General features: G+C 41.6%; 2 non-coding genes across 2 annotated transcripts; both read left to right on the forward strand.

Annotated features, from left to right (window-relative positions):
- Positions 1-4054: 4054 nt before the first annotated feature.
- LOC129071010 (U2 spliceosomal RNA) lies at positions 4055-4244 on the forward strand. Its single transcript, XR_008529177.1, has one exon. It is a non-coding gene; the product is annotated as a U2 spliceosomal RNA (small nuclear RNA).
- A 15747-nt stretch (positions 4245-19991) lies between these two features.
- LOC129071006 (U1 spliceosomal RNA) lies at positions 19992-20162 on the forward strand. Its single transcript, XR_008529176.1, has one exon. It is a non-coding gene; the product is annotated as a U1 spliceosomal RNA (small nuclear RNA).
- The last annotated feature ends 1746 nt before the right edge of the window (positions 20163-21908 follow it).

The raw sequence follows: 21908 nt of genomic DNA on the forward strand, positions 1-21908 counted from the left end.
TGCTCCAGTTCTAATTGTTTACTTAGTTTTTTTTTGTTTTTGTTTTTTAGGTTCAGGTGTTGATAGTTGTGAGTTTGTTTTCATTTTACTGTTCATAGTTTTGATCTTCTTTTTCTTAGATATGTCCCTTTAACGTTTCATATAATCAGGGCTTGGTGATGGTGAACTCCTTTAGCTTTACCTTACCTGGGAAGCACTTTATCTGCCCTTCCATTCTAACTGATAGCTTTGCTGGATAGAGTAATCTTGGATGTAGGTGCTTGCCTTTCATGACTTTGAATACTTCTTTCCAGTTCCCTCTTGCCTGTGAGGTTTCTTTTGAGAAATCAGCTGATAGTCTTATGGGAACTCCTTTGCCTTTGAACAGATTTCCCAGAAGCGGATCTCAGAGAAGGAGAGGCTCCCAAGAGAAACTAGTAAGAAAAGAGCAGAACCTAAGAGAGGGTTGATTTTAGGCTTCAGCCTGATTCCATAGGGGAGTTCTGGAGCATAAATTGTACCTCCAAGTTGGTTCCTGCTCAAAACATAGGAGCTGGGTGTTCATACTCCAGCACTCGTCAGTCAAGAAATAAGCCCCAGCTCTGACTGGTGTGGCTTAGTTGGTTGGGCACCATTCTGCAAAGCAAAAAGTCACTGGTTCAGTTCCTGGTCAGGGCACATGCCTGGGCTGTGGTTTCGGTCCCCAGTCAGGGTGCCTGCAAGATCAATGCTTCTCTCTCACATCAATGTTTCTTTTTCTTTCTCCCCACTTTCCCTCTCTCTAAAATCAAATAGATAAAATTTTTTTTTAAAAAAAGAGTTTAAGAAAAAAATAGAAATAAGCTCCTATCCTCTCTGTGCTTTTAGGCAGAGCAGTTCCAGTGGCCCAAAGAGACATAGAACAGTCTTCTAAAGAGAATGTAAATGTATGTCACTGGAAGCAAAAGCACAGAGAAGCCAGGAGAGTGATGTGCAAAAATAACCAATGGTAATGAGAGGAGTGTGAACTCCTTCAGGTAAAATAAAGTCACATAAAAACAAAACAAAACTATATATATTTTCAGGGTTTCTTTTCTTTTTTTTTTTTTTTTTTGCCTTATTGTTTTTCCAAGAAAGCTACTAAATTAATTTTTTCAAAAATGGTCAATGGGACCCTGGGGCATCTGGGATGGGGGAGAAGGGGAGACACTGACAATGTCCATAACATCCCATGTAGGCATTTAAGATATTTCTTACAAAGCTCACAGCCACTAAGTGCAGAGGGTAGGGAGGTGGGAAATGAGATGCTTGGAAAGAAGACTACTTAGAAGGTAATGAAAAAGTCTGGGTGAGGTTGATAAATTAATGCTATGGCAGTGGGGGCAGACATGAAAAAAACATAGCCTTCTACCATCCCACCAGACTGGTAAAACCCTGCTATGTGAGCTTGGAAGAGGTGAAATATCTATCACAGTTCCTTTCTATTATTTAATTTTTTCAACTACCAAGTCTTCCTCTCTGGGCATCAGATACCTCACCTATGAAATGGGTCAATTATGATAATAGTGAAAAATAATAGTAGTAGTAACATTTATTGAGCATTTTACTGTGATGAAGGTACTGACTGTTCCCCAAACTTTACAACTGTTACTCTTAACCCTCACAGCAAACCTATGAGGTAGGCACAATTACTGTCTCTATGTAACAAATGAAGACACTGAAGCTCAGGAAGGGTAATTTGCCTAAAGTCTCATAGCTAGTACCTGTCTCAAGATTGTTGGGAAGGTTAAATGTTTGCATCCCTTGGACCTTACCTTCTCAGTGTGCTCCTACAGACTCACCTGCCCGCCAGTGTGGTTCCATGCCCAAGACCCTGACCGATGGGGAAGGTGCTGGAAGCACTCGCCACAGGCCCTGCAAGGATAGTGACTGCCACCCAGGAGCTGGCCCCACCCAAGACTCCCAGGAAGGGGTATCTTAACATCCCGACTTCGCACCCATCCTTCTTTTTCTGGTGGGATAACTGAAGGGTACGAGTTCTTTGCTGGTTCCCAGTGCTTCTCAGCGGGATTTGGCTCCAGGTGCCCACAGTAGTAATTGTTGGGATGAATGACCAATTCCTAGCTGTCTTCCTTTCCCTCTCTCACTTCCTCACTCCCTACTTAGTGTTTCCCAAGTTCACTTCTCAAACCACTTGCACCCAAATCTTTATCTCAGAGTTAAGCACAATTTTAAAAATTGGTTTTCAATTTCCTGAGCTGGTGAAGAAGGAGGCGCCAACATGGGAGTCTACCTCCTCCACCTCAAAGACCAAAAGGTTCGGTGCAAGGAGCACAGGAGCTGTGACAGGTTTCTAGCCAGGTGAACCAACTCCACCTTCAAAATGTGATGCTGAAGAGTTTGTTCATGACTAGCGCCAGCTGGCTGCCTCTGTCCCTTTTCCAGATGATCCAGAAGACAGGCAAAACCACTGTGTTTGTGGGACTATAATCAACGACACGCGCAGGTAGAAGGTGGCCAAACTGTCCCTGGACTCTCCCAAAGACTCTGGCACAGTCCTGCTTTCTGGTCCTTAAAAGAGCTGAGAGGTATACAAGCATTTCTGCAAGTCCTAAGGAATCCCCCCCAACCACACCAAACCCTAGCTACCTCCCAAGGCCAAAAGTTCAAGGCCGCTAGAGGCTGACAGGCCAGAGCCTCTATGAAAGGTAACCCCAGATCCTACCTTGTTATTAAAAAGATTTTGGATGCTGGGGAAAAAAATGTCATTGTCAAGATTTAAAAGTTGGGAGATTTTACATTAGAATCTGGATTTCATGCTTCTCTTGAAAAATCAGAAGTCCTGGCAATGCCTCTGTTCTGGCATGACCGCAGTCTTCAGGGCTGGAGCTGAGGGTCTCACCCCAACAGGGGGCAGGGGTGAGGTCTTTCTGCCACTTGCCAGCCCCCCACAGTAGACCCCTCATTTATTTATGGCTCCTCCCTAGTCCTAGCAGGTGACTGAATTTGAAACTCCTCATTTGGGCCCTCATTAAGTATTTGGGCACTCACTGAAGTATTTCTGAACTGCTTAAAGTTGAAATGTTAATTCTGCCCTGACTAATGTGGCTCAGTGGTTTGGGCATCATCCCACAAACTGAAAGGTCACTGGTTCAATTCCCAGTCAGGACACATACATGGGTTGCAGGCCAGGTCCCTGGTTGGTGGTGTGTGAGAGGCAACCAACGGATGTCCCTCTCATACATTGATGTTTCTCTCATACATTGTTGTTTCTCTCTATTCTCTTTCTCCTTCCCTTTCCCTCTCTCTAAAAATAAATAAATAAAATCTTTTTAAAAAAATACTAATTCTGATTCAGCAGATCTGAGTGCAGTTCCAGAGCGTGCCTTTCTTACAAACTTCCACGTGATGCTGATGTTCTTGGTCTACAGACCATTCCTTGAGGAGCAAAGGTGTAGTCCCTCCCCTCCCCAATTAATCTTGCACATTATTATGCCTTTATTTTTTTAGAATGCTAAGTAAGATTCCTGTTTAAAAAATGCCATTGTTTGTGAAATACCCATGGCAGTTCCGTTTTGCTATTTAATTTTTTCAACTACAGAATCTTTTGGTTTCCCAAACACAGTGCTATTGCTTGGATCCCCAGTGCACAGTATACAAGTGAGATAGAACAGGGGTGCTATGGAGGTTGAAGAGCTGCCTTTGGGAAATGCAGCCCTAAGTTTCCCCCCACCCAGCTGATCCCCAGATCCCATGGCCAAGCCATGGGAATTTAAAAATCCACAGAACTCAACGGAAAAATCAGAGGCCACGTTCTGGTATTCTAAGGCTTTGGGGATTAAGTAATTTGCTAGAGGTCTCACAGCTGCCAAGTCCTGGATTTCCCAAACCCACTGGATATTCTGGTTCAATGACACATTTACAGCCTTTCCTCTGAACACCCAAGCCAAAGTCTCCACTTAACTGCAGGCTTTCCACACCCTGGTATATTTCAGCCTCAGCTCCTCTGGGGACTCTGTTCCTACTGCCTCTCCTTGTCCTTACCTCTCCTCTACCCGCAAGCAATCTTTTAAAACAGGGCTAAAAAGGAGCAAGAATCGCTTCTTAGCCTTTTGGCTAAGATCAAGTGTACTATCTGTTCTTATCAGTATAATATCTGGTACATCCTCTATCTGAAGATGACACATTCAATAGATTTTTGGAGCAGGGAAATGGACTAGGAGCTTGCTGGGTCCACTCCAAGCATCAACCCAGAAAGCAGTAATTTCGGGAAGGGTGCACAAAAGAAAAAAAAGGTAGCTAGAAAATGTCTGTGTCTTTTCCTCCTCCCCTGCCCTGTAATTCTCTCCAAAATGCTGTATTTGGCCAAGGGTGGAAGACCAGGTACCTGCAAGGTACAATTCTACCTCCTTGACCTGGCTTCCAGGCCTCCATCACATGGCCTTGGCCTCTGCCAAGTGAGTGTCCTGCCTTATCTCCCAGCCCAGCCAGGAAAACCTCTGCTCTGCGCACTTGGTATGACCTTTGCCTGAAATCACCCTTAGTGCTCCTGTCTGCCCTGAGGACCTTTGCTATTTAATGAGCTTTTTAAAGTTACAATGAAAAGTCTTTAATGAGTGTAACTAGTATTTAAGAAATGACCAGCTTCTCCCCTATGTCTTTTTGAGTTTGGGGCTCATAAAAGCATCTTTTTTCTTTGCCCTTTTCCCTGTCTTCCCAACACTGACCGGGCAGGACAGATGAGCAGCTCTCCATCAAAGCTTTGAACTCCTTATGTTAAACTATATGTTTGGAAGATGACAAAGTAGAAAATTACCTGGAAAGATAACAACTACCAAAAATTGTTCATGAAATAAAAAACTCAGACTTATTAAACATTAAATAAATTGAATTTCATACCCTGGTTGGTGTGGCTCAGTGGACTGCGTACCAACCTGCAGACCAAAGGGCACATGCCTGGGTTGCAGGCCAGGTCTCCAGCTGGGGACTGGCAAGAGCCAACCGATTCATATTTCTCTCGCACACTGATGTCTCTCTCCCTCTCCTCTCTCCTTTCCCTCTCTCTAAAAAATAAATAAAATCTTAAAAAATAAAGAAACTGAATTAGAATAAGAAATTTTAGTCACAGATCACTGCACCAAATCCAGTTGTCCTCACAGACACGTTTATCACCTTCAAGGAACAGAAAATCTCTGTGTTCCTCAAACTAAGAAACAAGCTTCAGTAATTTATAAGAGGCTAGACAGTAGCTACTGATAGTGTAACACTGATCCCAAACAAGAAAGGACAGCAAAAGAAGAAAACTGATAGCTCAGTTTCACTAATATAGATGTAATGATTATGAGTAAACCATTAGCTAAACAATTGCAGCAATGTTATTGAAACCACACTGAAGACAAACTACCAAGCAGTGTTTATCTCAGGAAGACAAGGATGTCATTCATTAGACCATTAGAAAATAGCAATATAATTTACTCAGCTGCAAAAAAGAAGCAAAAACCAATGGAAATCTCCATGAATTCAGAAACAAACAAATGATAACTTCAAATTCAGTAACCATTTTATGAAAACACTTCCACTTCTTGTTTGGGTTTCCTCAGAAGCAGACCCTCACAATTATTCCACCAGAGTTCGGGAGGGAGCTGGGGGATCCACATTCCATTTGCCTAGAGAAAGTCATCACTTGAGAACGGATCCTGGAGCTCTGACTCCCTAGCACAGCCAGCTTTCCCTTCACTGCGGAGAGCAGTCTTCCTAGATTTTGAAAGGGCCTGGGGAGGCCTCAGGCCTGGAGACACAGCGTAGGCATTTGAATGTGGGCCCAGTCACCTCGAATGGTCTAAGATATGGATAGGGCATACTTAACACACTAGAAACAGAAGAGAATTCCTTTCACCCATTTTTGGTTAAGAGTTTTACTAAAAACAAAACTGACTCTCATTCTTAGTAGTGAATTGTTCAAAGTATTCTCTTTAAAGACAGAAACAAGGATGTCCTCTGTCCGTAGTTTTGTTCACAAAAAAAGAAATATTTAAAGAAAAAGAAGAAAAGTGAAAGCCTTGGAAAGAAAAGAAGACAAAACCAAAACCTGTCATTATCTGCAGATATTATAACTTCAGGATCTTCAGGGAAAATCCTGGAGAATTTTATAATATGGAATTACTAGTTGGGTAATGCTGTATAACAAGTTATTTCAAAGTCTAGCAGATGAAAACAACAAACACTTATTATTTCACACACTTTCTGGGGATTAGAGGTCGAGGAGTGGCAGAGTGGTTCTGACTCAAGGTCTCTCATGAGGTTGCAGGCAAGTTGTTGGCCAAGGCTGCAGTAATATGAAAGGAGGAAAATCCACTTTCAAACTCACCCTCCTGGTCATTGGCAAGAGTCCTCAGTTTTTCACTATACGGGCTGTCCAAAGATGGCGCTGCTTACACAACATGGCTGCTGGTGTACCCCAGAGAGAGTGATATGGAAAGTGAGAGAGCCTAAAAACCCAGGATGGAAGACATACTCTTTTTATAATAGTCTAAAATCAAAAGAGACATAGCCCCACTACTACCATAGTCCATTCATTCAAAGTGAGTCACTATGTCTAGTCCATACACGGGAGAGAGCTGTGCTGTACAATAGCCTGACTATCAGAAGGCAAGATTACTGAGGGTCCATTAAGAGGCTATGTACCACAGTACATGAAAGAGCCAAGTTATAAATATATAGAAAACGGAGTGGGCTCTTCAATAAATGTGACTGGGACCATTGGTAAGCCAGATAGAAAAAGCACCAATCAGACCCCTAGCTCATACCACTCTCAAAACAAATTCCAAGTGGTTTGAACACTTAAAATTAATCGAAAAGAAATATTAAAAGTAAAACTTTCAAAAGAAAATATTGGAGGGTTATCTCTTTTTCTTTTCCTATTTTATTTTGAGAATATGCTTATTAAAGCTCCAGACAGTGAAACAAGAATGAGTTTAGGATAAAAGAAGCAAGCAACAGGCTCACTGCAAAGTCAAAGAGGGCCTTGGAGACAGGCTCCGGGGGTTGGCCCAGGACAGCCTGCCACTGCCTATCGCTCCCCTGGCTGCAAGTCTCTTGGAGACACTTACAGTTTAGAAGATGCACGCCTACGAGGGAGAAGAGACGTGGCCCTGCTCCCAGGAAGGAGAGCAAGCTTGGAGGATCATGTATACGTTAGCAGAACATCTGAATTATGTTTATAATTAGTTTTATATTAGCTGAACTTATTGTGGTAATCATTTCACAATATGGGTAAATCAAACCACCATGCTTTAAATTTATACAGTGTATGTTCATTATTTCTCAATAAAACCAGAAAAAGAGAAATTACACTTGGGAGATACAATTTGAAATGTATTTAATTGAGTAATAATTGGTGTTCAAAATCTTTTTTAAACCTACAAATAAGGAGGAAAATGAAACCAGAAAAGCTGGTGTTCGTGCTGTCACCTACCAGACCCAATAAGCCGAGACAGGGACTGAATCTTTACAGGTGTTTTATTCAGATGGCAGGTGATCTGAGAAGACAGTGGGTTTGTACCCTAACAGATAATCTTAAATTCTATTTTCAACCGATCTTTCTTATAAGGCGAAGAAAAGTGTAGGCAGGGGGATTGGATTTCAGGGAGAAGGTTAATCAGATAAAAACCTGCAGCATTCTTTCATCTGTGCCCCGGGGGGAGGGGGTGTCTTTATCGGTGTCCAGGACAGTGGGCGTCTCACCCTGGAGTACAAAGGCTCAGAATGCGTCTTGATTGCTTGAGACCTCCTGAGGCACAAAGGTGGAACTGCTTCTGGTCTCCTGGAGTCAACGTGGATCATATCTTCAGTTCCTGAAACAATAGCTTTTTACATACATTGATTACTAAGGATATTAGCTCTTGCCTGTAGCTAAAATTTTTCCAACATGAGCCCCCCATCAAAACAACACACAACCCAAAAAAAGAAAAGAGGCAAAGGAATGATTTCTTTGACCAATAAACATATAAACATATAAAACATGTAACATATAAAATGAAGCTCATCTTCTTTAGAAAGGAGGAAAATGCATATTAAAATGAGGAGATAACCATTTATATCCATTAGATTGACAGAATTAGCAAGCCTGGCTATTTTAACCATTAGGCGACAAGTAGCAGAAGATCTACATAACAATGACTCACAGACACCAGATTCTTTTTCTCACAAAACAAAAAGTCTGGAGAAGTCTGGAGGTGACTGTGGGCTTCAGTTCAGTAGCTCAACCACATGATTGCAAAGTAGCTGATAAGCCTCCCGGCATCTCCCCAAGTTTTAAAGCCAGAATCAGGGAAGAAAGATCAAATCGAATGCACTGATTGTCTTGGTCAGAAAAGCAAAAGCTTTAAAATCCTTCTGGCCAACTTTTGCTGTACAAAGTATTTCAAACATCAGAAAATGATATAACTCGATGTTCATATATGAGTATGTACCATCAATTCGTAACAAACATTGATATTTGGCCAATTTTATTTCTAATTTTTTCTTTAATAAAACATAAGCGAGACAGTGTCCAGAACTGTTACATGGTTACCCCAGGTCAAAACAAGGGGTGATATAATAAATCAAATTGAAAGTAACCTCACAGGATGATCTGATCAGAAATTCCTAACTTGGCAGGGCGTGGTGGGTAGTCACGCCCCAGGCCTATGCCTTCTTTAGTGAAAGGTTTTTAGGCAAGCCCTGCCCATTGTTCTTGTGCATCTAGGTTACATCCTTGAAACTGCCGCAGTAATCCTCTTTTTCAGACTCCTAGGAGGTGGAAGCCTAACCGTCCTCAATGGAACACATAATCTTGTTAAGCATACTGTAATCCAGTCCCTACCTTCGTTTCTCCCACCTTCAAGTAATCTTCCCTGTGTTCGCTCCTTAATTCCAAATGCATAAAATAAACTGCACGTTGTCATTTCTTGGAAGCACTTGAGATCCTGCTTCCTGCTGACTGTAATCAGTTCGGCTCAAATAAACTCATAAAATTTCTCTACAGGGCTGGATGTTCTTACATCAATATTAGTTTTCCAATATCTCTCATAGGAGAAAGCCACACAGAAAGGGTTAGAATGGGTATTTGGTTAGCCAGCCCACAGTATTTAAAACACCAACACAATCAAATGTGAACGAAGATTTGAAAATAGAAGAAAACTTGCACATGGTTGGCAGAAGTGAAACGGCTCAACCATTTTGGAAAGCAGTTGACAATATCCAATAAATCTAAATATAGGGTAACTGAAAACCCTCTTCTAGATATTTGCAGTTGTGAAGCTCTCACATGTGTGCCTTGGAGACCTAAAATGTCCATTTCAGCTTTTTTCATTGTTGTAACAGCAAAAAAATTGGGAACAGCTTGTCACTCAAAAAAGGAACTGATTAATACAGTTTATAAAATGCAACCAAAGGAATTCTATACAGCTGTTAAAATGAGGGAACTCAGCCTGTATACATCAACATGAGTAAATCTTTAACATTCAATGTTGCTTTAAAAAGGCAAGTTACAAAAAGATCCATAGGAAATGATACTATTGATATAACATGAAATGACACAAAACAATTCTGTGTTTATGGATTCTATCATTTGTAGTAAAGATGCAAATAAAAGGAAGGAAACATACCAACATCATGGCAGCAGCTACCTCCAGGGAAGGAAAAAAAACTGAGGGGGCTATAGGGATGAGAAGAAACTACACCTCTAATGTTTTTTTTTTTTTTAAGGTTTTATTTATTTACTTTTAGAGAGCGAGGAACGGAGTGAGAAAGAGAGGGAGAAAAACATGCCAGAGACATGCTGATCGGTTGCCTCTCACACGTCCCTAACTGGGGACCTGGCCTGCAACGCAGGCATGTGCCCTGACAGAGAATCGAACCAGCGACCTTTTTAATTCGCAGACCAGTGCTCAAGGCACAGAGCCACACCAGGCAGGTACATCTCTAATGTTTTAAGGAAAAAAGGTAGATATGAAGTAAATTTGTCAAAATGCTAACAGTTGTAAAATCTGAGTTGTAGGTTCCTAAGCATTTGCTGCATTATTCTTATACTTCTATGAATATTTAAAATATGTCAAATTAAAAATCAAAGGAAGAAATGTGCTATTTCTTGTAAAGCAGCACTTTGTCAACATTACTGTACACCCACATCTCCTGGGATCTTGTTAAAATGCAGATGCTAAAATGTAGTCAGTGGGCCCAAGGTGAGGCCTGAGACTCTGCATTCTAACAAGCTTCAGTGATGAGATGCTGCTGGTTCAAGGACCCCACTGTGAGAACCAGTGTTCAAAAGAACTCTGTCCCAGGCCTCCTGAGGAGGAAGAAAGAGGCCCAGGTAGGGGACTGGAGCCACGGAGAATGGAGGCAGCACATGAGAAGGGTTCCTGAAGCTTTCCTATCTATTTTAGGACAGGCTAAGAGCTTGAAGTGTCCTAAAAACGTCAATGTAAGAGAAATTTGAACCTGTAGAGAATTTTTGTGAGTTTATTTCAGCCAAAACTGAGGCCAATTGCTGGGAAGCAAGACCTCAGAAGATGGAGGAAATACTCCAAAAAATGGCAGTTTTGCACCTTATTTTATGTATTACAATCAAAAGAGATGTAAGTAGGCTACATGAAATAGTCTGGTGATAGATTAGGGAGACAGGAGAAAGCAAAGCAGGGCAATGTCTGGGATTGGATAGAAAAGTAAAATAATAGACACATGCTTCTTTTACATAGGTGGGTCCAGGATGGTTAACAGTCAACAATTAAAGTGGTGGCAGAAATGGAGACAACTGTACTTGAACAATAAAAAAATAAATTAAAAAAAAATAATAACAATAAGGAGGTTTGTGGTCTCTGCTCTGATGTGCTGGTTGTGACCAGGGATTTGGAAAGTTCTCTTTACTTTCCAAAGGCATGTTATCATTGATGCAAAAAGACAATAAACAGGCTCAGTTAAGGTAAAGATTGACTTTGTCAGGGAAGATTCTAGCCTAAGACAATGACTGCTCACCCTGACTTGCTTTTAGTAAAAAGTTTTATTTGCAGACCATCCTATGTGGTTACTTTAGGTCTCTGATATGTACGCCTCCCCTGACTTTGCCAAGCTTGCTATGTGGCCACGTCTCTTTCACAAAACCCTCTTTAACTGCCTCCTCAGCTGCCTCTAGCAAGACTTTCTACCCTGTTTCCCTTCTTGCTCTCTTCACAGATTATCCTTTAGGCATGGGTTTGGTTTTTGTTTTTTTCTCTGCTTTTGTAAACCTTGCATTGTACTGTAGCTTTGTGCTTCTCCCTTGATTTTTTTTTAACTGATTGTTCATTTTAAAACTCATAATCTTTTTTTAATAAATATTCTTTATTGATTATAAAAATCAGTATAATCAATAAAAAATCGGTATAAAAATCAGTATAATGGGACAGTTGTCCCATTTTTTTCCTCTCCTTTATTCCCCTCCATCCTGAACTGCCCCTCTGCTCAGCATTCCCTCCCGAGTTCATGCCCATGGGTCATACATATACGTTCTTTGGCGTCTCCATTTCCTAAACTATTTTTAACCTCTCCCTGTCTATTTTGTCCCTACTATTTACGCTGCTTATTCCATGTACCATTTCCCCCATTCTTCCCCCTCCCCTCTCCTCTGATCTCCATTTTTGATTCTGTTCCTGTTCTAGTTGTTTACTTAGTTTGTTTTGTTCTTGTTTTTGGTTCAGTTGTTGATAGTAGTGAGTTTGTTGTCATTTTACTGTTCATAGTTTTTGATCTTCTTCTTTTTCTTAGGTGAGTCCCTTTAACATTTCATGTGATAAGGCCTTGATGATGAACTCCTTTAACTTGACTGTCTCTGGGAAGCACTGTATCTGCCCTTCAATTCTAAAGGATAGCTCTGCTGGATACAGTCATCTTGGATGTAGGGCCTTGCCTTTCATGACTTTGAATACTTCCTGTCAGCCCCTTCTTGCCTGCAAGGTTTCTTTGGAGAAATCAGCTGATAGTCTTATGGAACTCCTTTGTAGATAACTGTCTCCTTTTCTCTTGCTGCTTTGAAAGTTCTTTCCTTATCTTTAATCTTGGGTAATGTAATTATGATGTGTCTTGATGTGTGCTTCCTTGGGTCCAACTGTTATCGAACAAAGGCACCCGTTAGGAGGGGTTGCCCAGATGCTATTATCGAAACAACGACCCCCCCTTCACCGGGGTCCCTCGGTTGTAGGTCCTTTGCCCGCTGCCCTTGGAATTATGTCTCTGAATGGCAGAGTTTGGTGAAAAGGAAAGGAACTATTATTACAAAGTTATACAGGTTCGATTAATGGTTAAATGTCAATCTTAAATTTCAAAATCCCTTTAAAACACCCACCAACGCACACCATTCTGCCTTCCCCACTTTTGCTCAGTCAGGCCAGTCAGGGGTACTGTCCTTCAGAAGAAAAAGAACAGAAGCCCGGGGCTCGGCTAAGCAGGCCTCTCACAGTTCTCAGCACCATCCTCTGCGTTGCCCTGATCTTCAGTTCTGAATCCAAAACCATGTGGCAGCTTCTCATGGTCCACTAGCAAGAGTCCTTTCTCCTCTTTTCCTGTGTGGTCTTCACATTGTTCCCCGGAGTCTGTGTCCCTTTGTCTCCCCCTCAGGACCCTGTCTCTCCTCTTTCCCTCCCAATTACATTCTGCATTAAGTCTTTCAAACCTTCTTGGTTAGCCTTGTTGAGATGTAAAATAACCCTCTTTGCATATGAGAAATGAAGCTATCCTGTTATCAACATGCAAAATGACTCTTAATAACCCTGCTCCACTTCAGGTAAGAAGCTGGCCTGTTACTGATACACAAACTCTCAAAGTCTCTGCTTGAGGCTCCCATCCTCCATGGCGACTTGCCTTGGGGTGGGAAGAATATATTTTTCTTGGACACCCAATTTCTGGACCCCGTTACCTTTTTGGGAGGCCCTGGATATGACCCCTTATACAACTTCTTTGGGATTCTGAGTTTTCTGGATCTCCTGGAAGTCTGTTTCCTTGGTCAGATTGGGGAAGTTCTCCTTTATTATTTTTTCAAGTAAGTTTTCAATTTCCTGCTCTTCCTCTTCTCCTTCTGGCATCCCCTTGATTCGGATGTTGTAATGTTTAAAGTTGGCCCAGAGGTTCCTAAGCCTCTCCTCATTTTCTTGAATTCTTCTTTCTTCATTCTGTTCTGGTTGAACATTTATCTCTTCCTTCTGCTCCCAATCATTGATTTGAGTCCTGGTTTCCTTCCCTTCACTGTTGGTTCCCTCTGTCATTTTCTTTGTTTCACTTTGCATAACCTTCATTTTTTCCTCCTTTTTGTGACCATACTCAACCAATTCAGGGAGCATCCAGATTACCAGTGTTTTGAACTGTGCCTCTAATAGGTTGGCTATCTGTTCATCACTTAGTTCTATATTTGGAGCTTTGAACTGTTCTTTCATTTGGGCCACATTTCTTTGTCTCAGCATGGTCTGTTGTTTTGGGAGGGACAGAGCCTTGGGTTTCCACTAGGGTGGGGCAACCCAGGTTGCTGTGTTATGTTGCTGTGTGTGTAGGAGGGGTCTTAGAGGGAACAATGCCACTTGCTGGGCTTTTCTGCTCCTTTATAAGCTGTGTTGTGGTCAAGAGCATGTGAGAGAGAGAGCCTCCCATTGATAAGGGCAAGATGACTTAAGAGGAGCAGCCTAGCCAGAGACCCCTCCCAGGTTAACTGTTAATCATTGCTTATCTGTTCCTGTAGCCCGTTTTCACATCCCTTCCCCCGCCTGGGTAGCACATCAATCTCATCAATCTCCCACCTGAATGCCAATCCCTTCCCCCACCTGGGAAGCCCATCCGTTTCCCGCCGGAATGCTAGGGCTTATAAACCCCTATCTAACCCCGATTCGGGGCTCAGAATTTGGAGACTGCCTCCTCTGAGCCCGCGCGTGTGAATAAAGGCTTACTCCGTTCCCTGAATCGTGTCTTGAGTCTGGCTTTCCGTAACACCATGGTTCCCCTAATTTCCCTCCCACATGGTCCAGAGCTCTAGTATGGCTGAAAGAACAAGCCTGGCTACCCCCATGACTATGTTTAAATCCTGGTGCAGATCTTTCTCTGTAACCCCATTTCCGACTCCTCTCACACTGGGTTACACCTGCCAGTAGTCTGGTCTCTTCTTCCTTCCTCGGCTGCCATCATTGTTAGTCCAGGCAGGCACCTCCCCTTGATGTAGGAACTGCCTCCAAGCTGCTTGTGTGCGCACAGCAAGCCCCTCCGGCTACATGTATTGTGGGTTAGAGTCACACCCATCTTCCTGGCTCCCAGCAGGTATAGCTATTTAACATTACTAAAACAGTGGCCAAGTTTTTTAGATATGCAAAGTAACTCCATGGCCCTGCTCCGCTTCCCCTTCCTCCAGCCAGGTTAGTGGGTGAACTTCCCGAATTGGGGAGCCTCCCTTATTCCCTGTTACACCTCCATGCCTACTATCTGTGGAGCCTTGGGCCAGTAGCTGAACTTCTTTGTGCTTCAATTTCTTGATGTGTAAATAACAATTAGAGCGATTTACATTGGTTGATGTATCTCCCCACACCATGCCCCTCTCCTTTCTTGGAGAGTAGAATAAAAACTTCACTATCTACACTTTCTTTTCTTTGTGAATTCTTTCACAGCTCGTGTCACCAACCACCCTAACATTTTGGTGGCCTGTACATGGAACGTTCTCTATTTCTCCCTCTCCTCTGGCCTCCTGAAACTTGAGACTAGAGGAGCAGTGGGCAGCAGACGCTCCCCCTGGGCTAACCCTCTAACCTTGTCTCTGTGAGGTTTGGAGAGAGGGTTCTAATCCTCCATCTCTCCCAATTCTGCAGACAGCCTCTTCCTCACCCATTTTCATGGCCAGTGATTGATATAAGAAAACATGTTGTTACCCCTAGAACAATCTGTAAGTTATACCCGCAAAAGAATATTGAAACATTTCCATTTCTCTTCCTACCTAATTCCTCTAGAATTTGGCAATTCTTAATGAGTATTATTTTCATGATAATATGTTCATTTGCATAAACCCAATAAGAATCTGTTCTCTTTATAATAGCACCAGTTTCCAAATGTGGTTTTATTAACCAAGTCTTTGTCTGGAATGTCATAATCAAAAGAGTTGTGCCTGGACTCTAATGTCACCAAAAAGCCTTAAGGAACTAAGATTGACTTTTGAAGCCAATAAGAGCTCCTTGGAGAAATGGCCTGGTACCTTGCTTTGGTCACATGGTTCATGGTAATGTTTCCAGGTAAGAAACGAAGGTTGCTTTCCTAAAAGATGGCAAGGAAGGAAGCTCATGACATTTTGGGGACCTCAAGAACCTAAGAAATCCACCCAAGATTTTAGGTATTTCAGGCAAAACCAGATGGCAACTATGTGTCTTGACTTCTTTGCCCTGAGAGGCTGATTAAAGCTCAATTTGAAGGTTCTTTGTAAAATTCCAGCAAAGCAGATTTAAAAGAGCCTATATGATCAATTACTATTCTTAATGTGTTAATGCAAATAATCAGGCTAAATTGAAACTGGACTTATATGCAAGTCTCTTAATAAAAGGAGGGTGATTTGGGGAGAGAAATTGTATTTCAGTGGAAGTCACAATGTACAATTGTCATCTACAAACTGATTGAATCCTAGCTTTTCTAGTTTTCTTCTAAGTTAATGTTTCATTTTATTTTTCACATCCTTTGACTTGGAATCATTGAGAACTACTGATGCAGTGTCAGCCATACAGAATTTACCTACTACTCTATCTTTTCCTTTTGGGAATTTTGGAATTTCCCTTGTTTGTTTGTTTTAAGGCCAATATCTGGTCTTGGTGTTCCTGGCTGATTCCCTTCCTAGGACCAAGAGCAGCCTTTTTCTTTATTCTTGTTTTTAGGCCATGTCTCCTCAAATATCTCGTATCCTTCATTCAAAAGGGCATCCAGGCTCTCGCGATTCCCTCCACATATGGCCTCTGGCCATAACTCTCACTTTTTGGGCTGCCCAATCCCCCCACCTTTTCCTTAATGACTCCTATCTGGGCCCCATGTCTGAGGGACAGCTCTACACCCCTAAGCCTGCCTGAAGTAGTTTCAGAAGAAGAGAACCTCTTCCCTACTCCCCAGAATCAGAACCAGGACGGGTCATTAAAAAATCCATTTAAAGCCAGAAGGGAGAATGAAAGAACAAAGTCTGCACCATTTGCTATCATGGCACCATGTGCCTAGCAGGCCTAGGACCTTGTTAAACATGACTGCCATTTTTTTGAGCCTGTGCCACCAGGACTGGAAATGATTGGAAAGGAAGAACAGAACTATCTATAGCCACAGGCAGAAGACAACATTGGGACAAATTGCAGCCTCATGTTACAACACCCCAACAGCCCAGGGGCGACATAGCAGCAACCTCCTCCCACTCTTTTAACCCAATTATAATCCGATAAAAGGTCAAAGCCCCCACCCCTCAGTGCTTGTATATCTCTGCACACCACGCCCCTCTTCTTTCTTGGAGAGTGAATAAAAACTTTACTCTCTACCCACCCCCCCTGCAAAAATATTTACCTTATACAGCTATAGGAAGAATGAAATGTATTAATACGTTAGTACAGTGCCTAGCTCAAAATAAGTGCTACAAACATGTTCACTCATATTTTTGTTTATGTGATATGGTATTCAGTCTCCAAAATGATCCACAGCGGTCCCTGCCTCCTGATATTTTAGCCCCAGGCAGTCCCCTCCCGCACTGAAAGGGGTGGGGGGGGGTAATCTGTGTAATGGATAATAGAAATGATGACGAATGGTCTTTGCAGCTTGGCTTGTGTTACCTTTGTTTTTGTTTTTCCACAATATAAGAGAAAGTTTACTTAGAGAGAAAGTTACAGAGGTAGCAGATGGGTCCTTGGAGTTCAGGAGAGAGCAAGGCAGAGGTAATACACCTGGGAGTAAGAAGAGGGGGACCGGAAAGGCATGGGTGTGCCCCCTAGAGGGAAAGCACTGTGTCATCTTTGATTACTCATTCTGGAGGAAGCCAGCTGTCCTGTGCTGAGGAACTGAGGCCTTGTGCCAATAGCCATGTGATTCTAGAAAGTGGATCCTCCAGCCCTGTCCAGACTTCAGATGACTCCAGCCCCACGTACATCTTCACCTTGACAGCATGGTCTTGAGAGACTGGGGTTGATAAGGGAACTCAAGAGTTAAAGATTTTAGCTGTAGTTGATAGGGTTAAGTGATTAATGCCTGTGTAAAGCTATTCTAGGAACTGGAATGTCTGACCACAAGCAATTCAACCTTTCTGCCCCAGGGGGTCTGCAAGGGAATTGGAGATGGTATCAGAGCCATTGTGTTCCAGGGAGGAAGTTGTAAGGCAGATAAAGAATTTGATAAACAGATAAAGAAATACTAGGAAAATCTCTGCAGGACTGCGACTCTTATCCAGTTAACCTTTTTCCCAACCCCTTTACCTACGCTTTTTTCTCCTTAAAAAATAATCAGTTTGAAATGAGATGTTAGGTTTTTTAACCTACCCTCTTCTCAGATTCCTGGCATTTGAATAAAGAGCCCATAAAGATGTAATCTTTGTCTCCACATACTGTTTCTGGCAGTGACAAGTAACATGAACATCAACTTTTCCCCATTTGATAGATTTGTATTTTTTGCCATTTTATTGTTCATGGTTTTGATCTTCTTTTCCTTAAGTAAGTCCTTTTAACATTTCATATAATAATGGTTTGGTGATGATGAACTCCTTTAGTTTTTTCTTGACGGGGAAGCTCTTTCTCTGCCCTCTGTTTCTAAATGATAGCTTTGCTGGGCAGAATAATATTCGCTCTAAGTCCCTGCTGTTCATGATTTTGAATATTTCTTTCCAAGCCCTTCTAGCCTGCAAAGTTTCTTTCGAGAAATCAGCTGACTGTCTTACGGGAACTCCCCCGTAGGTAACTAACTTCTTTTGCTGCTTTTAAGATTCTCTATCTTTAACCTTTGGCCTCATAATTGTGATGTGTCTTGGAGTGGGTCTCTTTGCATCCATCTTGTTTGGGACTCTGTGATTCCTGGACTTGTATGTCTATTTACTTTACCAAATTAGGAAAGTTTTCTTTCATTATTTTTTCAGATAGATTTCCAATTTCTTGCTTTTTTTCTTCTCCTTCTGGCACCCTTATGATGTGAAAGTTGGACCTCTTAAAGTTCTGCTAGAGGCTGCTTATACTATCCTGTTTTAGGGATTCCTTTTTTTCCTTCTTGTTCTGTTTGGTTGGTTTTTCATTCCCTTATGTTCCAAATCATTGATATGATTCTCAGCTTCTTTCACTCTATTGTTTCCAAAAGAATATCTCATCATGTTTTAAGTAAATTTACAATTTTGTTTTGGGCCACATTCACAGCCATCCTGGGCCACAGGTTGGACATCCCTGGGTTAGAACATCATCCCAATATGCCAAGGTTGAGGGTTTGATCTCCCATCAGGACACATATAAGAATCAACCAATGAATGCATAAGTAAGTGGAGTAGCAAATCGATGTTTCTCTCTCTCCTTCTTCCTTTTTTAAAAGTTTTTATTTATTTATTTTTAGACAGAGGAGAAAGGAGCGAGAAAGAGAAGGATAGAAGCATCAGTATGTGGTTGCCTCTTGCGCATCCCCTGCTGGGGACCTGGCCCACAACCCAGGCATGTGGCCTGATTGGGAATTGAACTGATGACCCTTTGGTTCACAGGCTGGTGCTCATCCACTGAGCCACACCAGCCAGGGCTTCTTTTTCTTTTTTAAAAAAGAAAATCAATTAAAAAAAGATTAAAAATGAATACTTGAGTGTTTATACACTCAATTGTATGTCACACTTTTATTAGGATTCAATGAAAAAAGATAAAATATTTATATCACTTAACATTTAGAGAAATAGAGTTACCCAAGGTGTAAACTTTCTTTCTTTCTTTTTATAAAGTTTTATTTTATTCTCATTTGAGACAGAAGGGAAGGGACAGAGAGAAAGAGAAACATCAAATGGAGAGAAAGAGAGAAACACTGAGCCCGATCAGCCACCTCCTGCACACACCCCAGCTGAGGATTGAGCCCACAACCTGGGCATGTGCCCTGACTGAAAAATGAACCTACAACCCTTTGGTTATGGTACAATGCTTCAACCAACTGAGCCACACCAGCCGGCGCTGGGTATTTGACCCAACTGCTGTATAGTGTAGGTTCAACTACAACAGCAATGCTTACTGTTCATGTTGTGTTGATATTAATCTATGAATATTTTTTAAACTTAGTATTTAAATAACTGTTTTTCCTTATTAATTCCTCTTTACTTCAACTAAAGTACAGAGGTGTATGGGAGGGAAGTGTAGAATGAGGTTAGGTCTTTTTTTTAATGTGCTTTTTGCAGTTATGTTTAGTGATGGACAATTTTAGTGAAAATTACTTAGAAATTACATCATCAAATTTTATGGTCATTTCCTTTAAAAGACAGTTCTCAGTAAATGATTAGAATCATTTGAATAGATAAAAGGAGTAAGGTTTTTGTCCTTAAATGAAGAGAATAAGTTAATGAGCCCCCATTATTCATCTCTAACAATTATTAATTCATGGCCAATCCTGTTTTATATATACTCTTCCCCCACTGAATTATTGTAAAACAAAGGCTGTATATCATGACATTTCATCCACAAATTAAGAAATTATTTTAAAAATGTATTCCTCGTCTTTGTTTTATGTGGTTGCATTTAATATTAGTATAATATACTTAAGCTTCTTCTATTGAAAACTGCTGGAGGGCCTCACTGGGCATGAATAAATTAAGCCAGGTGCTCAGGAAAGATCGCTTTTCTTTTTTAAGCTGCTCAAGTTTACAGCCAGGAAAACGATGGGTAACACAAGTAGAGCTGCTGGTGCATCATGTATCCGTTTCCAGTTAGGCTCTTTCTGAGTCTCCTCAAAGTCATTCCCCTTTTCCAGTTTTATTTTTCTGAAGCCTATTGATTTTTCCTGTTTACTGCTTTTCGAACACCGGGTTCAAAGTAGGTTCCCTACTTACCTGGCAGGGGGAGATCCTTTGATTATGAAGGTGGTTTTCCCCAGGACCAGGCTTATCCACTGCACCCATTGCAGGGGTTGTGCTACCCCTGCAATTTCCCCAAGCGCGGGAAACTCAACTACATACTTTGTGGTAGTGGGGGACTGCATTTATGCTCCCCTCTGCACCAAAACAACAACAACAACAAATAAACAAAAAACAAAGTAAGTTCCAGGAATTTATTTATTTTTTTAAAAAGATTATTTATTTATTTATTTATTTATTTATTTATTTATGTATTTATTTTTAGAGAGAGGGGATTAAAGGAGAAACGGGAGAGAAACATCAATGCGTGGTTGTTTTTCCCATGTTCCCTACTGGGAATCTACTGGCCTGCCACCCAGGCATTTGCCCCGACTTGAAATCGAACTGGCAAACCTTTGGTTCGCAAGCCAGCACTCAATTCACTGATCCACACCCGCTAAGGTTGGAATTTATTTTTAATAATCATCTGGTAAGTTTGAAAAATACTGAGGTGGGAGATTTTTAGGTCTGTAAGACACACTGAGAGACCTCACTACCACCAGCCCTCTGTGTTATGGAAAAAGAGATGCAGAGGAACTAAGAAAGAAAAAAAAAATCCCTTCATGACTAAGTAGGTCTCATTAGCATCTTTTGTTCCTCTTCTAACCACCACTCTCTTCCTCTACATAAGGAGACATACTCCTCACTGAAGCGTTGACTTATGGGAAAATGTGTAAGACAGTCCTTTCTGCAGATGACCATCCATTGGATTTCTTTAAGCTTCAGAGGAATCTGACTTTCATCTTTTGGATACCTAAAAACTCACCATGATCACTTACGGCCATTTATCTTGCCCTAGAGAAAAAAAGCTTAAAAGGTAGGTGTGTGAGTATGGTCATGAAGGGGGAAATGACCTTGGAGCTCAAGCCCTCATAAAACTGTGTGCTTGGAAAAACAAGGGCTCTGTTTTAGTCATTATAAGTTAGGTAATGCTACAATAACAAATTATGCCAAAATTGAAGTGGCTCAAAACTATACAAGTTTATTTTTTACTCACGTTACATGTACACTGCAATTAAGAAACCTAAGTTAACGGGGGCTTTCCCACCTGTCACACCACTGGTTACCACCATAGAGGGAAAGGAAGATGGGGGATACGCACTGACTGTTCACTCTTCTCCCCAGATGTGAGACCGGTCACCTCCATTCATGTTTCGTTAGCATGATCAAGTCACATGGTTATGCCTGACTTTAATGGGAAATGGAATCCTGCCCTACATGAAGACATGAGGGGAATTAGATGAAATAACGTCTATTAAAGTTTCCATGTATAAGTAGAATGATTTTTTTTTTTTTAATTTGTGGAGCTAGGAGACAGGCAGGCAATGAGAGATACTGGTTTTCAATGAACTATTTTTAATAGAGCTGGTAAAGACATTCAAACTGAACTAAAAAGTAAAATGAAAAGTAAACATGTCATTGGGATACTCTAATTCCCAGTTCTTTCTTTTTTTTTTAAAGTTTCTTTTTTTTTTTTTTTTAAGATTCCATTCATTTTCTTTTTAGAGAGAGAAGGAAAGGAGAAAGAGAGGGAGAGAAACATCAGTGTATAGTTGCCTCCTGCCTGCCCCCTACCAGGGGCCTGGCCGCAACCCAGACATGTGCCCTAGACTGGGAGTTGAACCAGCAACCACTTGGTTTGCAGGCTGGCACTCAATCCACTGAACCACACCAGCCAGGGCTCTTTGTTTTTTAAAGATTTTATTTGTTTACTTTTAGAGAGAGGGGAAAGGAGGGGGAAAGAGAGGGAGAGAAACATCAGTGTGTGAGATATCGGTTGCCTCTCACAAGGCCCCCAACTGGGAACCTGGCCCGCAACCCAGACATCTGCCCTGACTGGGAATTG

Source organism: Pteronotus mesoamericanus, unplaced genomic scaffold, assembly GCF_021234165.1.
Source record: "Pteronotus mesoamericanus isolate MK-2021 breed Mesoamerican mustached bat unplaced genomic scaffold, CSHL_Meso_final contig_25, whole genome shotgun sequence".
Classification (NCBI taxonomy): Eukaryota; Metazoa; Chordata; class Mammalia; order Chiroptera; family Mormoopidae; genus Pteronotus; species Pteronotus mesoamericanus.